Source organism: Propithecus coquereli, unplaced genomic scaffold (assembly GCF_000956105.1).
Source record: "Propithecus coquereli isolate 6110/MARCELLA unplaced genomic scaffold, Pcoq_1.0 Scaffold6, whole genome shotgun sequence".
NCBI classification, from domain to species: domain Eukaryota; kingdom Metazoa; phylum Chordata; class Mammalia; order Primates; family Indriidae; genus Propithecus; species Propithecus coquereli.
In genome coordinates this window covers 14,368,338-14,389,482 of record NW_012151951.1, presented here as the reverse complement: position 1 = coordinate 14,389,482, position 21,145 = coordinate 14,368,338, and positions in this window count along the sequence as shown.

The following is a 21,145-nucleotide window of genomic DNA, read 5'->3' as shown; positions in this document are numbered from 1 at the left end:
CTATGTCAAATTTGTATTGTATTAAAAGATTTATAGGAAAGGGATGGGTTTTTGAGTTAAATAAAAATGATCAAAATTTCAAAATTATCAAGATATAAAAAATCTGGAAAGATGAAATTCATGGAGGAAATGTTATAGGTAGTCAAAACTTTATATCTAACTCAGGCCCAGAGGATTTCTTACTTTTAAAGATAAGTTCTATCGAAACTTAAAATAACAAATAATTCTGGTGCTGTTTAAAATATTCCAAAACATATCAAAAAAAAGTTGGAGAATGAATTGAACACAAATTCCTGCCTCCACTTACTGACCTAACTTCTTAGAAATGTCAGAAAAGACAATGTTTATAGGAATAAATTCATAAAAGTACTATAAAACAAAAATGTAGGTGAGTAATTACGAGGAGTCCATGAAAGAAAATATATACACGGGATTGGACTGACAGAAGAAACCATGGTCTAAAACACGTGAGAAGACTATTAGGAAAGGTGGCAGTGGCTCTGGACATATTTCAAGTTAAAGGTGTGGAATGCAGGGTGAGGAAGGACCCTGCCAATACATCCGGGTAAGTGATTAAAGAAATGTATTTCAAATGTCTAAGTGGGCTGACCCCATAGGACTATCCTATCCCACGTGCACTTGTAGCAAGAAGCAGCCTACAAAACATTAACATCCAGGCTAAAATTATGAATATGGGTGTCAGGGAAAAAAGGAAGGGCAATGCATTAGTAACTTGCAACACCCAGGAATAAGCAGAAAACCTATGCCCCTTCCCCACCCTTACCCCCACCAAATGGCTACTATCACACACCTCCTTGAAGTATGTCTATGGTTTTAGTACCCACAGTCACTTAAGGCAGCATTGCCCCCACACACACAAAAAACAAAACCACAGCATTCACTAAAAACAGAATAGGGAGATTGTCATATATAAAACGAAAGTACAAGTAAGAAACACCTAATATTGTGGAAACATATTACAAAAAACAGCACTGAACTCAGCAAAGGGAATACTAAGACAATAGTTAAAAGAACAAATAAAACAATAATTTAAAATAAGTCAAAGTAATATCCTCAGTGGGTTACAACAGAATATTAAAACAAGGCTGGTGCGGTGGCTCATGCCTATAATCCTAGCACTCTGGGAGGCCGAGGCAGGAGGATCTCTTGAGCTCAGGAATTTGAGGCCAGCCTGAGCAAAAGCGAGACCCCTCTACTAAAAACAGAAAAATTAGCCGGGCCTCCCGGCATGTGCCTGGAGTCCCAGCTACTCTGGAGGCTGAGGCAAGAGGATGGCTTGAGCCCAGAACTTTGAGGTTACAGTGAGCTATGATAATGCCACTGCACTCTACCTGGTGTGACAGAGCGAGATTCTGGCTCCAAAAAAAAAAAAGACTCTCCTCAGTTGCAATCTTTAGTAAGACTCTGAATAAAACCAACTGTAATTCTCTAAAAGCTTGATTTTTTTCTTCAGTTGACATAAAGTTTCATGCAATTCTATGAAAGAGAAAACTATAATTTCAGAAAATAGATTATTTGCTGCCAGGGAGAGAACTGATTGCAAGAGGGATGAGGGAACATTTTTGGGGATTACGGGAATTGTTCTATATTAAGATTAAATACATCTATCAAAATGCATTTAATTATATACTTAATTTGGTAAATTTTATTCTATTTAAATTATAATTAAACAAAGCTTATTTGAAAAAGAAAATGAGTTCTGAAAAACAAAAATGTGAGAACACTGGAAGATCAATCTGGGAGACTCATTACCCAATTACCAGATATTTCAGAAAGAAAGGTGGTCAACAGAAATCTCAAGATGAGAGTGATGCAGTTGGTTTAGAGCAGATTGGCAATTTATGCCATAGATTTACATGGAGTTGTGATAAATATACAAAGAGTTTCTGTGCACCCTTTGCCCAGTTTCTCCCAATGGTTACATATTACAAAACTATAATATAGTTTTATAGCTAGAATATCGACACTGATACAATCCACCAATCTTACAATTTTACTTGTACTTATTTATGTGCCTGTGTGCACACATGCATATTTAGTTCTATACAATTTTATTATGGTACTGGTTTGTGTATCTGCCACCATAATCACTAGTCTGTTCTCAATTTTAATAATTTTATGATTTCATGAATGTTATATAAATGAAACTATATAGTATGTAAACTTTTAGAATTGGCTTTTTTTTTTTTACTCAACATCATTACCTTGAGATTCATCCTAGCTATGTGTATCAACAACTTGTTCCTTTTCATTGTTGAGTAGTATTTTACAGCAATGTACCGCGATGTGTTTAGCCCTGCATCCACTGAAAGACATCTGAATTATTTCCAGTTTGCGTTATTACCAATAACTACCATAAACTTTCATGTATGGGTTTTTGTATTAACCTAAGTTTTCATTTTTTTGAGATGCATATCCAAGCAGACAACTGCTGATTCATATGGTTAACTGCATGTTTTATCTTATAAGAAACTGCTAAACTGTTTTTCAGGCTGTAGCATTTTATATTTCCATTACCAATGTATTGATGAAATTAAGACCACTGGGACTTAGGGATGCTATGTCTGAGGCTGTGAGAGGATAGAAGGTGAAGGAATTGCCCGAGCAGAAGTCTGAAATAAGGGCAGATGTTAACTGCCTAGTTGGGGGACATATATCAGCGATCTGGGAGTACAGCAAAGCATGTTCCGACCTCAGAGCCTAAGGGGTCTCATGCCTGAAAAGCCGCGGGCGGCCCGACATGAAATCTTCTCATGGCTGTAGAGGTAGATTGCAATATGTCAGCCCGGGAGAAGGGTCTCAGAGCTTCCATTGTTTGAACACTGGCCCAAGTTCCTTCTCTCCCTTTTTGTCAACAATGCCTCAGTTAATGTAAAATCAGTCTCCCAATGGAAATCATGTAGTTTCTTTGTTCCTTGATCAAATAGGTCACAGCTATTGAAGTTAAAAGATTGATATCCATGTACATAGCTTGAGCTTGGGATAAAATTAGTTAGTTTACCTTGATCAAAAGGGTTGTACCTACTGAAGAATTATGTGTTTTGGAGAAGGAAATTAGCTAGGACACCTTGTGATTTTGGGGGGGTCCTGAAATCTTTGATCATTGTATCCCGTGATTTTTTCACATGAGATCATTGTATTTTGCAGCATGGTAAAGAGAATAAAAAGCAAGTGCTGGGTTTCAGTCACTGCCACCATGGCACCGGAGTGCTGGTGGTCCCCTGATTTCCCCACTTTCTTAAATATTATTTCTGTGTCTATGTCTTTGTTTCTTTCATCTCTTGCAACACATTCTGCCAGGGGACCCTAGCCTTATTGGGAACATCACGAACCCCCGATAATGTATAAGTGATCCAGTCTTTCCACATCCTCACCAGCATTTGGTGTTGTCCCTATTTTTTTTAAATTTTAAATATTCTGATAGGTGTGTAGTGATATGTTATTGTGGTCTTAACTTGCATTTCCCCGATGGCTAATTGAGCATCTATTCATGTGCTGATTTACCATATGTGCACTTTCGTTGGTGAAATATCTACTCATGTCTCTTGCAATTTTCCAGTTGTATGGTTTGTTGTATCAACAACTGTTGAGTTTTTTTACTGTTGAGTTTTGAAGAATCTCTAGATATTCTGGATACTAGTGCTTTGTTGAATATACATTCTCAGGCTTTTTCTTCCAGTATGTAGCTTATCTTTTCATCCTCTTAACATGATCTTTCACAAAGCAAGTTTTTCATTTTGATGAAGTACAATTCATCATTTTTTCCTTTATTGATCATGTTTTTGGTGTTAAGTCTAAGAATCCTTTCCTAGCCTTAGATCTTGAAAATTTTGCTTTCTTTTTTTAAAGTTTTACAGTTCTGTAGCCCATGACCCACTTAGAGTTTATTTTTGTACCAGATGTGAAATTTAGGTCAAGGTTGTTTTCTTTCTTTCTTTATTTTTCCTTTTTTTTTGGGGGGGTGCCTATGGATATCTAATTTTTCTAGCCCCATTTTTTCTTCACTTGTTGAAAAAGCTATCATTCCTACATTTAATTGTTTTTTAACCTTTGTCAAAAATCAGTTGCACATATTTGTGTTATCCTGTTTCTGGGGTTTTTATTCCATACCACTGACCTATGTGTGTCTCTCTCCAATTGCCTTTCTCCATTAGCTTTTGTCAGTAAAGTTTTATTGAACTATAAACAGCCTATTTATTTACATATTGTCTATGGCTGCTTTTATACACAAAAGCAGAGCAGAGTAGGTAGAACAGAAACTGTATGTCCCATAAAGCCTAAAATATTTACTAACTTGTCGTTTATAGAAAATTTCTTTGACCTCTGCTTTAAAGAACAATTGCTCCAAATTGAAGCAGGAGGACATAGGCTTTCAGGAAGAGGATCTCCAGAAAAGAAAATGGAACTAACAGTTTAACTGATGTTTTGGCCATTTTAAGAAGTGTTTTATAGTTCTCACATAGAATTTAGAGAATAATTTATGTAAGTACATAAAATTAAGAAAACAATAAAAGATAATCATTAACATCAACAAAAATTGTATGAGGAATGAAAATTTAATCATAGTATACCCTGCGAAACATCTATGAGAAATAATTATACAACCCTAGTGTGGAAGGAAGAATGCTGCTCCCTCTTCTCCAAAGATGCCCATGTCCTAATCCCTAGAATCTGTGAATACACTACCCTATGCAGTAAAAGGGATTTTGCAGGTGTGATTTAGTTAAGAATCTTGAGATGGGAGATTGTTGTTGATTACCCAGGAGAGATCAATGTAATCTCAAGGGGCCTTGTAAGAGAGAGACGGGAGGTTTAGAGTGAGAGAAGATGTGCAACTGAAGCAGACGTCAAAGAGGCAGAGAGAGGTTTGAAGATGCTGCACTGCTGATTCTGAACATGGAGGAAGGGGCTACAAGCCAAGGAATGCAGGCAATCTTCAGAAGTCAAGGAAACAGATTCTCTTCCAGAGTCTCCAAAAGGAATCAGCCATGCTAACACATTGACTTTAGCCCAATGGACTAATTTTTTAATTTTTACCTAAAGACTATAAAATAATAAATTTGTGTTCACTTAAGCCACAGTTTCTGGTAATTTCTTACAGCAGCAATAGGAAACTAATACACTTACTAATGTAAAGCCCTGAGTAATTAGCCAAAATTGTGATCTTTTGAAAGGAAGAGAAGGGGAAAGATATGTGTGTGTGTGCGTGTGTGTCTGTGTGCGTATCTGTACCTATGGATGGTGGACAGGGTGAGAGAAATAATCACTTGTCTTCCTAAGTAGTAAGCCAGTGAATAATTTCTAAAATAGAAATATCAAAAACAGCTAATAAGCGTTCCTTTCTCTCTGTATCCATGCCAGCATCTATTGTTTCTGGACTTTTTACTAAAAACCATTCTAACTGGCATAAGGTGTACTCCCATAATATTTTGAAAGAATAATAATTTAAAAAATAGCTAATAGGTAGCTATAGAAAGCAAAATTTGAGTGAGAAGAGGAATAAGATGTTAGCGACCACTAACTTTTTATTACAAATTGTATCATACTATATGCCATTAATCTATGTACCTACATTATGTTGGTTAAAAAAAAAAAAGGTTACTGTTATGGACTGAATGTTTGTGTTTCCCCAATTTACATGTTGAAATCCTAATCCCCGATGTGATGATATTAGGAGGCGAGACAACTGTGTGGTAATTAGGTCATGAGGGTGGAGCCTTCATGAATGAGATTAGTGTCCTTACAAAAATGGGTCCCAGAGAGTTCTCTCTGCTCTTTCTGCCATGTGAGGATATAATTAGAAATCAGCAGTCTGCAGCCCATAAGAGGGCATCACCAAAACCTAACCATGCTGGAACCCTGATTTCAGATTTTCAGCTTCCAAAATAGTGAGAAATAAATTTCTGTTGTTTATAAGCCACCTAGTCCAAGGTACTTTGTTATAGCATCCCAAACTGACTAAGAGATAAATTGCTACCAAAAAGTGAGGAGCTGCTATATAACAAACATTCAAAAATGTGGAAGCAGCTTTGTGACTGAGTAACAGGCAGAGGCTGGATGTGTTTTGATATGTATGTTTTTAAAAAGGCTAGATTATCATGAATGGCCTTTTAAAGGCAATTCTGGTGAGATCTGAGAAAGAAAAAGAGGAGAGCTGTAGAGAAAGCTTCTGTCTTCTTAAAGTCATGAACAGAAGGTTGGTAGAAATATGGGTGTTAAAGATCATTCTGATGAGGCCTCAGATGGAAATGAGGAACATATTATCGGAAACCAGAGGAAAGTCAATCCTTGTTATAAAGTTGCCAAGAACTTGAATGAGTTATGTTCATGTTCTAGTTGTTTTTTGGAAGATAGAAATTTTGAGCAATGAAATTGGATATTTTGTTGAAGATATTTCTTGGCAAAATATTGAAGGAGTGACTTGGTTCCTCCCAACTGCTTACAGTAAAATAGAAGAGGAGAAAACCTAATCAAGTATGAAATTGTTAAGCAAAAAGGAACCATAACTTAACCATTTGGAAATTCTCAGCCTTCCCATAACACAAAAAATGAGAAAGTGTGTTTAGTATAGAACAATAAAGATGTGGTGGACTGACTATTTAATAAAGATATCAGTGTGGGTGTGAACCGTGGACTTAATCAATCATATCTACAGAGGCCAGTAATAGAGATGGGATTATACCAAAAGAAACACTGCTAGCTAGAAATAAAGAAAACAGAGAAAGGGGACAAAATTAAGGAAGACTGTTGGACTTCTTAGACCCTACAGGACCAGAACATAAAGCAATGTGGCTATGAACATGTGCTACTCTTAAAGACCAGGGAAGAAGGACCTCGAAAACAATTCAGATATCATGAGGTCACCACCACCACAGGCTCGGAGCTCATGGGCAGGGCTGCCTCCACATCAATTTCAAAGGATGGGACCAATATCCAGTACAGCCATGAGGACAGGACCACTCCATGGTGCCTTGGAGGTGCAACTTCCTCTTCTACAGAGAATTATAGCATGGGTGGGGCCAAAGCATGGGCAGAGCTCTGCTGAGCTGTGGGAGTGACACTGCCACCCAGAAGGTCTACAAGGCATAGGATTGTTCTCCAGTTTTAAAATTTCATGGGGTTTGCCTTGCTAGATTTGGACTTTCTTGAGATCTTTCACCCCAAATAAAATAAATCAATCAATAAATTCTGGTAAGGTTCTTGGCTTTTGTTTGTTTGTTTTGGTTTCAGTAAAATATAATGATTAACTCTAGATGTCAATATCTAAATAAAAATTAAAGTGTTTATCTTAGTTTGTTCAGACTACTATGAAAAATAGACAGTCTGGGTGATTTAAACAACAATCATGTATTTCTCATGGTTTTGGATGCTGAGAAACTCAAGATCAAGGTATTGGCAGATCCAATGTCTGGTGAGGGCCTCCTTCCTCATTCAGAGATGGCCATCCTCTTGCTGTGTCTTCATGTGGTAGAAGGGATGAGGGTGCTTTCTGGGGTCTCTTTTGTATATAGAAAAGGGCACTAATCTCATTCATGAGGGCTCTACCCTTATGATTTAATCACCTCCTGACGGCCCCCACCTTTAAATATCATCAACATATGAATTTGGGGGTGGAGGAACAAACATTCAGTCTATGGCAGTATATATTAACGTTTTAAGGTTTATGACTAAAAAGATAAATAGGATATATATATTTAAAATTACCAAAAGAGGTTCTACTTCCAGTAGAGTTATGTATGCTTCTACCAGACTAATTCTCCCCCAAATAAGAGCTATAAACACTGAGGCAGAGGGGAACTACTTACAGTTATGGGAGAGAGACTAAAAGTAGGCAAATTCTGAAGGGGTTAACATTTGGAATAAGAGAACAGTACTGGGTTAGTTCTCTGTTTTTATGGTTTTAAACCTGAGGAAAAACCTAATCTGTGCTCTACAAGGCACCTAAAACTCCTCTAGTAAACCATCTTTATGACTTTAAGAGGCAGAATATAGTCACCAGAAAGTTACCAAAAAGTAAGAAGAGAATCCTGGAAATGAGAAAGACAGAGAGGAGGAGTCCCAAATGCTGTGTACAGCCTTTAACCAAATCTCTAGCTGTTCCCAGACCATGCATATACAGGACAGATTCCAAGCTGCCTAGCTATGAGAATTGAACTGAGATTTGAGCTGTTTGGAAAACAGGGTTTGCAGTTTGAGTTCAACCAAGTAAACTTCCTGCTAAAACAGTAAAACAAATAAGCAACACTAATCAGAGGAATATAATAGTATCCAGTCTTCACAACATCACATTCACCATGTGCAGTATTCAGTCCTAAATTACTCAACTTATTTAGAAACAGGGAAATGTGATCCATTTTCAAGAGAAAAGACATACCACGGAGACTGAATCCAAGATGACTCAGATGTTGGAATTAGCAGATTTTAAACTATTTTTAATGACATAAAGAAAAATATGCTCACAATACATGAAGCCTTAGAAAATATGAGCAAAGAAATCAAAAGTAATAAAAATGGAAATTTTAGAACTTTCTTTTTAAAACCATTGTATGTACTCAGCAGTACAATGAAGATGATAGAGAAGATTCAGTGAACTAAAAGATAAATTGATAAAAATTATCCGTTCTGTTAAAAATGTTTTAAAAAATAAACCCAGCCCCAGGGACAATATAAAAAAGTTTAACAGGCAATTGGAATTCCAGAAGGAGAATAAAGAGAATAAAGAAAAAAAAATTATTTAAAGAAATCATAGCCAGAAACATCCTAAACTTGGAGAAAAACATAAATTTATAGGTTCAAGAATTTCGTAAAACCCCAGGCAAAAGAAATATGAGGAAACTCTCCTAAGTGTATTATAGTCAAGCTACTGAAAACTAAAGATAAAGAGAACATCTTAATAGCAGCAAGGAAAGACTGATACATCCCATAAATAGGGAACGATGACTCAAATGACAGCTGAGTTCTTTTCGGAAATATGGAGGCCTGAAAACAGAGGAACAACATCTTTAAAGTGCTTAAGGAAAACCACTGCTAATACAGAATTCTATATGCAGCAAAATATCTTTCAAGAACGAAGGTAAAATAAAATATTTTCTAATAAAATAAGCCAAGAGAATTTGCTGTCAGTGGATTCACACTGCAGGAAACACTTTGTGGTGATTTTTATTGTTACCATTTTTTTCTCACTTGGTCTTGAGGTCTCTCTGTCAAGAGTGGCCATACTCCAAGACAGCCATTGTCCAGGAGAGCCTGACTGGGAGGCAAGTTAGGTTGAGGTGTGTGTGTCAGGTGACACACAATGAGGAACTAAAACAAAATGCATGAAACTGAAGAGTACTGAACCGAGATTTGAGCTGCTTCCCAAGGAACAGGGTTCAACCAAGTAAATTTTATTATTTGCAAGTCCCAGAGAAGTTAGGGGTGCTGATGGGAGGTCGACAAGAAGTCTGTGGAGACAGCAGAGAGCTCAGCCAGAGAGTGGGGAGTGAGAGATAAAGGAAGAGAGAGAACCTGGGGGCTATGCCATTATCAACATCCATGGGTATCATGCTTTAGGCTTTTCTGAGGGGACTGTGGGTAGGCCAGTTAAAAGAAAGCACTCATGAGAAATGGAAACTTATTTACATGACTCTGATGTTGACCGTTAGGTTTATCATGGTCAGCAGCTGTGAAGTGTGTTGGGTTTTAGGTCAGTGAGATGAGGAACAAAGAACAAAGAGTATGTATCATAAAAAAGCACACAAGAAAGTGAAGTTTTAACTAGGCCAAAGGTGATGGAATATGACTGAGTTTCCAACAGCTTATATCAGGCCTAAAAATGGATGCCAAGGCAGCAACTATATTAAATAAATTTATGACACACTTGTTAACAATCTCTCCACATGAATATGATACATGCCGAAGTTTAAAAATCACTGACATACTTATCTCCAGTGAGAACGGCCTTTATCAAAAAGTCCCAAAACAATAAATGTTGGCATGGATGCGGAGAGTCAGGAACACTCCTACACTGCTGGTGGGACTGCAACCTAGTACAACCTCTGTGGGAAGCAATATGAGCAATACCTCAAAGAGATACAAGTAGAACTACCATTTGATCCAGCAATCCCATTACTGGGCATCCACCCAAAGGAAAAAAAGACAGTCTATAAAAAAGACATCTGTACAAGAATGTTTATATCAGCACAATTCACGGTTGCAAAGATGTGGAAACAATCCAAGTGCCCATCAATACATGAGTGGATTAATAAAATGTGGTGTATGTATGGCGTTCTACTCAGCCACAAAAAAAAATGGTGATCTAGCACCTCTTATATTATCCTGGATAGGGCTAGAGCCCATTCTACTAAGTGAAGTATCACAAGAATGGAAAAACAAGCACTACATGTACTAACCATCAAATTGGTATTAACTGATCAACTTAGATGCACATATAGTAATAACATTCATCGGGTGTCGGGCAGGTGGGAGGGGGAAGGAGGGAATGACTATATTTACACGTAATGGGTGGGGTGCACACCATCTGGGGGATGAACATACTTGAAGCTCTGACTCGGGTAGGGCAAAGGCAATATATGTAACCTAAACATTTGTACCCCCATAATATGCTGAAATAAAAAAAAAATTTTTAAAATCACTTACATAAATGGGAATTTAGTATCACGTACAAGGTTGATATAGAAAATCTTTGCTGTCCTTTCTAACTGTAAACACTACATTTGCATAATCTAATGACACGTAATGAGGAAGTCTGGCTGGCTGAGCTAGACCTCAGATATTGTTAGTATGGGCAATATACTTTTATGAATCATGGGCATAAACAATACTGCTACTAGGTGTGAGTAGAGCTTTAGGGAGAGTATTCTCCCAGGCTCTACCTGAAATCGTTTCTGAAGGCAATATAATTTAGAGGGCAAAATGAAGTCATGGAAGCCATAGCAGTACTCCTTCAAGTAGCTTTGCAAGCATTGCTTGTCAACAGGCAGGAACCAAAGCAGAGAGGGATGGGAGAGGAAAGCATAGTGAGGCCAACAGACTGGTTCAGAGACATACATGAGGCATCCATTTAGGGATGATCACAAACAGCTAGGAGGACTTCTTATTAGAAGCTGGTGGAATGGAGGATTGTTAAGTTCCTGCTTGAGCTAGTAGGAGACTCAGAGTCACTTAAAATACGGCAATAGTGGTAAGAAGCTTCTTCACTTGGTATGGCCAATTGACATTTGGGTTTCAGAACTGTATTGACATTGAGTTTCAGAACTGTATGTATGACAAAGAACTTGTTAAGTGGTGAGAAAAAAGATGGTGAAAAAAGAATGCAAAGACTGACAATGTCACCTTTAAAAACAGACGCTGACACACCGGCTCCTAGTTAAAACTCTATGGGGCACAAGTGAATAGGCTTCCAATTCAGTATGTTGAAGCTCTATGGCTTTACTCGTTCTTGTGGGGAAAGAGACTTCTTCACTCTGCAGTTCACTCAGTGACAGGGATGAGAATTTAACAGGGACGTGAGCCTTCATGATGTTTTTTGTGGCAGTTAGGATACGGTTGAGGAATCTAACAGATCTGGAATTAAATCTCAGATGACTGGTTTACCCTTCATGTGACCTTGAGAAATTTTCTTATCTTCTTTGAACTTCTGTTTCCTCATCTGTTAGAGATAATAATGATCTCTACCTATATGATTGTTGCTATTGTTCTCTCCAACAAGGTCGACATTTTCCAGAGGAAACTCAGGAAGGTTCTTAGTTTCTGGTTTTCCACTTCTCTAGAAGGCACTATTGATAAATTCTGAGGCACAAAGAGATGACGGCTGGGAAGAATTTGAACCACAAGTCAGGAAAGAGTTCTGTGCATGAGAGATTTGGGGAAGAGGCCATACGTGTGAGCACCAAGGGTGTCATGTGTCATATTGCTTCCGATTCTGCATGTACTTCCTTCTTTTATGTTTACTTATCATAGAACTTATACCACTTTTTTTACATTTGATAGAAAAACATACATCATTTTCAGTATTGCTGTTTGTCAGGATCAAACTTTGTAAAGCTAGGAAATGTTTTCTCATTCATGACATTAGACAAGGGAGTGGTTTCATTTGAAAATCCACCTGTCCAAGCAGGCCAAGGTAAATCTATCTCCTTGTGAAGGTAACTTGGATTTGGGAATACAGCTGGTGCATACTCAGGAGAATTTCTGTGCACAAATATATATCTCATCTTGAGGGTCTTTTCTTTTGAATCCCCCATGAAATTTTGCCGTACCACTTAACCTTGAGTTTTTCCTCTCTCTTCCTGCCCAAATGGATCTTTTATGATTGCGTTTTTGACATCACTTCTAACTCTATAGTTTCCACACTTAGATTTCAAAAACTAGTAATCCTTTCCTCCCTCCTCCCTTTCTTTCATCTTCTCCTCCTCTCACCTTTCTTCCCTTCCTATTTTCTCTCCTAATTTCCTTCCTTCCTCCCCTCCTTGCAATTTTTTAATAAATCACAAACTTTCAGTGAAGTTTAGAGAAAGACACATTGAACAACCACGTGCTGACTGCCTGGTTCAAGAAATAAGACTTTAAAAATAAAAATAAGCTCCCTGGTTACCATTCCCCCCCCATCAGAGGCATCCACTACCTTGAATTTTGGTGTTAATCATTACCATCCATGATGTTAGATTTTTACTGCCTATGTATGTAACCATGCACATGTAAAGTACCGTTCTGTAGATTTTAAAACTTTATATGCATAGTTCCATACCATTTATATCCTTCTACTCCCTTTTTTGTTTTTCTTAACATTTTGTTTTTGAGACAGAGCCTTCCATTTTTTGGATGACATTTTAAAAAAACAGCACACACTTTCCTATCACTTATAAAAACTGACATTCAATGCCCCAAATTAGAAATAATCTTAAAACAAAGAACAATCCTTGGTTTGTTAAACTGTACACATTAATCTTTATGGGAGGTACTGCATTGCTTTTGCTCTTCTGTCTAACCTTGAATGGGTGAAAATGCCATCCCAAGTCCAAAACAGGGCACTGGACAGCAATGCTCACATGTGGCCCTGCTGCCCTCTTCAGCAGGTGTCTCTGAGGCTGTGTGGTTTTTCAAGGGTTTATGAGGGATCCTCAGTAAGAAAATCAGGATATCGTAGAGTCCTGGCTTGGAGTGAACCTCAAAGATACATTTTGTCTCTCTGTGGGCCACGGTTCCCTTGTCTCTCCAGAGGAAAAACCCTCCACTCTTTAATGGCGCCCCTCTCTACCCCCCTAGAATATTGCACTGAGAATCCACCTTTTCCCTCCCGACAAAGTCTCCGAGTCCCTCTTCCCAAGTCACCACACTGGGGAAACGCACACCACATGCATTGTCTGAAAAACAGAGCTCCCAAAGCTGATAGGGAAAGTAAGCTTAAGTAGAAATTTTGCTAGTAAATGTGAGAACAAGAATCCTCCAGGTGCATAAAGAAAAAGTTGAAACTCCATTTTCTTTCCACTTTCCTTTTTATCATCTTCTCTTTTTAATACTTATCTCTCTCAAGTCAAGTGTCTCTTCTTCTCCGCAGCTCACATTACTGGGGCACCTTTATTTCATTCGCTCTTTATGTTTCCTTTTTTCTTTCAATGTCCTTTCTCAACCCCACTTACATTCCCCCTTCCTGAAGGAAGGGGAAGGATTATACATTGAAAGAGAAATCCTGAAGAAGCTGAACCAGACGACTCACGTGAACACCGTCACCATCTCAGACCTCCATACACTCACAGCCCTCCCCACCCCGGGGTGGTCCTCTGAGGAGTCACCGCAACGTCCTGCTGGCAATGAGGGAACACCTGGGGGAAAAACAAGGTGTGTTGGGGATTTCCTAATGTCTAGGATCTGCAGGCAGGAACTCGAGCAAGGTTGATCGACTTAATAGTGGGACCATGTTGTCAAGCTCACCTTGTTCTGGAACGGCCCGTCACAGTGTCTCTTCTGCCCATCACCTCAGGGAAGGGAAGGGGTGTCCGCTCTTTAGCTGGCAAGAAACTACCAGATCCTCCCAAATCCTCTCTGAGAGTGGCCTCAGTACCAAATCATGAGCTCCACTGCGCTTGGACCTGGATGCATTAAAAATAGAAATGTGAGCCCAGACATGAAATGTAAAGCTCTTCCTAAGAGGATTGTTCCAGTTACTAAATGGGGAAAGAATTAGAAAATCAGCATGTTTTTAACTCCTAGCAAATTTATCCATTTAAATAATGATCATTAATAGATGCTTAAGTAATTGCAGATATTCACAGGGTGCCGTCACTCACAGATTACTTCCTGGTCACAAGAGGAAAGTCTGTTTATGCGATGAGGAAGTCAGGCTGCCACCACATAAGCCTGCTTAATATCACCGAGGTGGGACAGTCAGCCCTTATGTGCCCTCTGATGTGATGCACTGTGAAGTATTTTTGTCCAAAATGCTCAATGAGAATCTAATAGAGTCTTCAGATCTAATTTCTAATTTATAGGACACCTAGAAGGGTGAGGGAACAAATTAAATAAAACCATAAGAAAGCTCTAAGAAAAATCCAGAAGATGGGATATTCTGCACAACTGCCTTTTTTTTTTCACAACAAATCAATGTCAAGGAAACAAAAGGTAGTTGGGAGATAACTGTTAGAGATTAAATGAGACTTAGGAAGCAGAATGGTGGTTGCTAGGGCTGGAGGAGAAAGGAATGAGGAGTTGTTCAATGGATGTGAAGTTTCAGTTATGAAAGGTAAGTTCTGGAGACTTGCTGTACAACATAGTGCCTATAGCAAACGATACGGTATTTTGAGCTTTAAAAAAATTTAAGAAAATAGATCTCGTGTTAAATGTTCTTACCCCAAAAAGGGCAGGAGGTCATGAGAAAACTTCTGGATGTGATGGATATGTTTATAACTTTGACTGTGGCTACGGTTTCACCAGTGTAAGCATATGTCCAAATTCATCAAATTGTATATATTACATAGGTACCATTTTTTGCATATTGACTACACATCAGTAAAGCTGTTAAAACAGAGAGACTTGAGACAAATATCCAATTATTAGAATGTGGGATTATTTATTAGACCCTAGTTTGAACTTGTAAAAGATGTTTTGGGGACAGTTGGGGAATTTTGAATATGAACAGGGTATAAGATAAAATTCAGGCATGACTGTAAATCTTGCTAGGAATAGGAAGGACATTGGCCTTTTGTAAGAAACGTGATTTTTTTTTAAACAAAAGAGGCATACATATGCCTTTGCAAATAAAATAAAATTTTACTTTAAAATACTTCAGCCAAAACAAAACAAAATAGATTGGCAAATATAGTAAAATATTAATCATTGTTAAAACCAGATGACAAGGATTGTAACTGAGGATTCATTATATCATTCTCTTTCATCCACTTATATAAATCTTTGAAAATGTTCAAAATAAGAAGTGAAAAAAGAACGTGAGAGTCCAGAATTCCCGTGGTACAGGGAAATGGACGAAGTCACAGCCCATTTTGTTACTCTTCTCTCAGTTGAAATTCACAATAAAGGTGGCAAATCTGGGAGAATTTCCAATGAAACCACAGTGATTACAGTTACCTGTAATCATTAGTGTCATTGATATGTTCAGGCTTCGTGAACATGTGACAAAAAATAAATGTCACAAATTCTGCTTCTTATTTTTAAATAAAAGTGATACATGTTAAAAAAAAAAACAGGCTCAAATACAATAGAATGGTAATAAATGGAAAGTGCCATTTCCATTTGCCATACCTACTTGCTCCAAAGAATTAGTCATTTCTGTTTTAGTCCATCATAAATCCAAGTTCATAACTCTACTGATGGATTATACTCGTTACAAGGAATCCACTGGGTCACCACTGGAAAAGATGAGAAACTCAGCTTCTCTCACCCCCAGCTTCTCTCCTCCACTGTGAAATTTGTTCCTTTTAGAGCTTCTGTCATGGTTTTTATTGCTTTAGATAATATACTCAAACCTCTATTTCATTTTAGAGCACCTGTAGTCAGTATGTCTTTCCTGACAACACGTGAGATAAACAACAGTACCTCTCCACTCCTTCTTCCTTCCTTTTACCACCCTCCCAACCCCAGCCAAAGAAACGACAAAAATGATGTGTTCGAAGAACAAATTGATAACAATTCTAGGCAACAAGAAAGAGTACCAACAGATGAGAAGTAGCGGGCAATTCCTGAAAGTCAGAAACCAGCATCAGCCCTGGGGGTTCTGAAGAGTCAGAAAGCTTAATGCAGCAGAGAACTGGGTGCCGTGGCCCTGGAGGGCAGGGAGCTGTCTGGTTGTGCCTTTGCTGCACTCCACATTGTCCTGGGTGGACTGTTGCCCATTCTGTTGTCACTGTGGGCCCCTGGTAGGAATCAGAGGTGGCCATCAGAGCCATTGAATGCATATGGGCGGGAAACAGTTTAAAACAGTCACCGTCTCTGCTTCCCCAGGCCTGGTGGAAGGTCTATGGAAGCACTCATTGCCAGCTCCGTGTGTCCACCTGGCCCAGGGACCTGGCCTGTTTCTGAGAGCTGAGCCTGGGATACTCTCATGGCGAGTCAGGGGTGAGCATGCGTGGTGCTTTGGGTGATGCCGGGGCCCCTGCAGACCCTGTCCTGATGCCCCTCCATCACTCCTCCTTGGACCTATGCTTCCTGCACTTGCTTGGTCTCATTCTCCTGCTCTGCTCTTCTTTAAAACCCAGGTCACATGCTCTCTCCTGCCTGGGCTCTTAGGTCCCTGGACACTTGGGCCTCGGCCCACAGCTGAAGATGGACAATGTCTGCTTCACAGGCTGGGGCACAGTTGGGATCGTCTCTGACCTCCACGGAGATCAAGTCTCAGTTCTTTTGTTACCTATCAGCACCATTTAAGGGTTTAACAACACTCTCTTCTCCTTGAAATTGTTTTGCTTGTCTTCTAGGGAGGCTGCTTCTCTGATGTTCTCCTTTAAAGACCCCCTTCAGGAAAATGAAATCAGAGCAGTGCAAGTAAAACGAATGGTTTCTTGTAATACACTCCCCAGCTGACGTGGAGGGCTCTGAGCCTTTGGATCTGAGCACAACACCCCATATTAGTAGTGGGGCAACTTGGCTAAGACAAGACGTACCAGAGGGGAGAGAGTCTCACCTGAGTCCAGCCCTACCCTTCTGCATCCCTTGATGTATCTGAAAGCCTATATATCTTTAAAACAAGTGTTTCCTCGGAAACCAAGAAAAGACGCTTTGCTGTTCCTGCTGTTCATATGGGTCAGGGCAGCCACAGGGCACATGTTCAAGTTCATGCTGTGGAGGGCTTCTGAGTCCAAAGCTGCAGTGTCCAGTTCAGTAGCCACTTGTCACATGTGGCTGTTAAGTACTGGAAATGTGGCTGATCCAAATGCAGATGCACCGTAAGTGTAAAGCGCTCACGAAATGCCAAAGTAAAAAACATATGAATATAAAATACGTCATTAATAATTTTTACACTGATGAGGTGTTGAAATAGTGTATGTTGGATATATTAGGTTAAATAAAATATATCATTAAAATTAATTTCATCTGTATCTTTATGCTTTTTTAATACAGGCACTAGCAAATTTTATGTTACGTATCTGGCTCTCATTTCTATTTGTAATGCATCCAGGTCCGAGTGCAGTTGAGTTCTTGATTTGATACTGAGGCCACTCTCAGAGAGGATGTCTGGGGATCTGGTAGTTTCTTGCCAGCTAGAGAGCAGACACTTTTCCCTTCCCTGGGGTGATGGGCAGAAGAGGCACTGTGACGGGCCGTTCCAGAACAAGGTGAGCTTGACAACATGGTCCCACTGTTAAGTCAGTCACGCTTGCTTGAGTACATGCCTGCAGGTCCTGGCCATTAGGAAATCCCCAACACACCTTGTCCTTCCCCCAGGTGTTCTCTCACTGCCAACAGAATGTTGAGGTAACTCCTCGGAAGACCACCCTGGGGTGGAAGGCTGTGAGTGTATGGAGGTCTGAGATGGCAACAGTATTCACGTGAGTCGTCTGGTTCAGCTTCTTCAGGATTTCTCTTTCAACGTATAATCCTTCCCCTTCCTTCCACCTGAATCAGCCTCTGTTGCTCTGTGTGCCTCAGGGCACAATACATGATCCTTCAGAGCAGGACCATAATGGAATGACAAGGAACATACTTCAGTGTTTAAGCAAATCACAAAACCTGTCTCTACAGGGTCATCTAGTTGGTGGGTTTGTGACTACATGTGTATAACCTGCTGCTGGCTTAAAAAGAGAGAGCTGTCAAGAAGATGAAGGAGGAGGGAAATGGAAACCTCCTCCACCCTGCTATAGGGCTAGTGGAGGGAAAGCGGGAAGGAATGCACCAGAAACCATGTAGTATATTCATTTGTACCTACTCTTACTGCTCCCAGACCCTTCTCCCATTTGCATTATCTCAGATTTGCAAATGAGAAAAAACAACTCATTGAAGTTAAGTGACTTACTGAAGATCACCCAACTCATTAAGTGGTGAAGATTGGGTTTAAATTTAGGAATGTTTAACAAGCTCATGATGATTTTCTTTCTACTGCGCCAGACACCTTAAAACTTTTGGCAATTGTGTACTGGAGTTGACTCGTACTGTCGTCTAGCATGATCTGACCATATGCATGCCTTCCTCATTCCATGTTCAATGACATCATGTTGGTAACTGAAAATCAGCCATGGAGGGGAATATCTACATCACAGAAATGGGCAGATGCTACCACTCAGGGGTTTTATGTCCAGGGAGCTGGTTGTTGAACATTTATCTACACACCACTGGGATACGGTAAAACAGAGGACAGGTATGTGCACTAAGTCAGAAATAACTCTTAGCTGGTCTTCACAGTGAAACCAAAAAGAGTTAAATTAAGAGAGTCAGACAGGTAGTAACCAGGTGCACCAATCTAGAAGGGCTCTAAATCAGGGGTCAGTAAATTTTCCTGTAACAGGCCAGATGGTAAATATTTTAGGCTTTGCAGGCTGTATATTCTTTTTTATTTTTATAAACTTTTAAAAAGGTTGAAAAATTATTCTTAGCTCACAGGCTGTATAAAAATAGGTTGTAGGCTGGATTTGGCTGGCAACCATTGGTTTGCTGACCCCTGCTATAAACTAGCACCAAATATAGAAAGACAGAAACTATTCATTACAATTGTTCTTAGAGAAAGTGCTCTTTATCATTGGAAAAAATACATGAATCAACTGCTTAGAGTATGGAATTCTGAAAGAGCACCTGCCTACCCCTCCAGGGGCATTATCAAGTGGCAATGGCCTGATACCAAACTGCCTCCTGAGTAAGGCAAGTCTTCTTAACCACAGAGCTTTAATTTGGCTTGGTGGAATATGCAGCTTTGGGGTCAGAGCTGAATCGCTCCGGACAACAGGGGCGGCACTGAGCTTTCTCTGCTTTACCATCATGCAGTCAGTCCTCAGCTTGCCTTCGCTACATATGCTGACCACATATTTGAAAAGTGGCACAAAATTGTATCTTTGCCCAGGTCCCACCTTGCAAGAAGGGCAACATTATATAATATTTCTGAGATTCAGATAATTAAGACAGAGATGAGTAAAAGATCCAGGAAACATACCCACCTATATTCTAGAGCATTTTTATTTCATCCCTCATTGCTCCTCCCCTCTTCCTGGGGTCACTAATATGTAGGAAATGGACTGACCTTCATTGAACACCAGAATTCCTTTTTTCATGAAATGTAGTAGAAGAAGAGACATAAAGACCTAGCTTCATTGGATCCAGAGTAGGTGAAGGTAGCAACAAGCTGCCAGGTAATCAGGCTGCTGATGAAGCTTCCACCAAAATTATAGATCTCTTTGAGATCTTGCTTTGAATTCTTTTGAATATATACCCTCAGTGGAATTGCTGGATTGCATGGCAGTTCTATTTTTAATTTTCGAGAAGCCTCTGTACTGTTTTTCACATGGTTGCACCATTTTACATTCCCACCAACAGCGCACAAGGACTCCAACTTCCCCGCATCCTTGCTGACACTTATTTTTTGTTCTTTTGACAGAGGCCATCCTGATGGGTGCGAAGTGGTATCTCACTGTGGTTTTGATATGTATTTCCCTAATGATTAATGATGTTGAGCATCTTATCATGTGTTTATTGGCCATTTTTATATCTTATTTGGAGAAATGTCTATTCAACTCCGTTTTTAACCTGGTTATTTGTTTTCTGTTGAGTTGTAGAAGCTTGTTAAATATTCTAGATGTCAACCCCTTATCAGATATAAGATTTGAAATTGTTTTCTCCCATTCTGTAGGTTGCCTTTTCAGTCTGTTGATTGTGTCCTTTGCTGTGCAGAAGTTTTTAAGTTTAATGTAGTCCCATTTGACTTTTTTATTTTGTTGCCTGTGCTTTTGGTGTCATATCCAAGAAATTATTTTTCCTTTCTGTTTTCTCCTAATAGTTTAATAGTTTTAAGTCTCACATTTAGGTCTTCAATCCATTTTGAGTTAATTTTTGTATATGGTGTAAAGTAAGAGTCCAGCTTCATTCTTTTGTGTGTGAATATTCAGTTTTCCTAATACCATCTGTTGAAGAGACTATTCTTTCCCAATTGTGTAGTCTTCATACACTTGTTGAAAATCATTTGGCCAGATATGCAGGGGTTTGTTTCTGGGCTTTCTATTCTGTTTAATTGGTCTACACATCTATCTTTATGTCAGTACCACGTTATCTTAATTACTGTTGCTTTGAAGTGTATGTTGAAATTAGGGAGTATGAAGCCTCCAACTTTGTTCTTCTTTTTCAATATTGTTTAGGCTGTTTGAAGTTCCTTGAGATTCCAGATGAATTTTACAATTTTTTTTCTAATTCTGCAAAAAATGTCACTGGGAATTTGATAGGAATTACGCTGAATCTGTAGATTGCTTTGAGTATGACATTTTAACAATATTAAGTCTTCCAATCCATAAGCATGGGATGTCTTTCCATTCATTTGTATCTTCTTAGATTTTTTTTAAGCATGTCTTGTAATTTTCAGTGTACATATCTTTCACCTACTTGGTTAAGTGTAAAATACTTTCTAAGTATTTTATCCTTTTTGATGCTATAGGAAATGGGATTGTTTTCTTAATTTCCTTTTCAGATTGGGCATTGT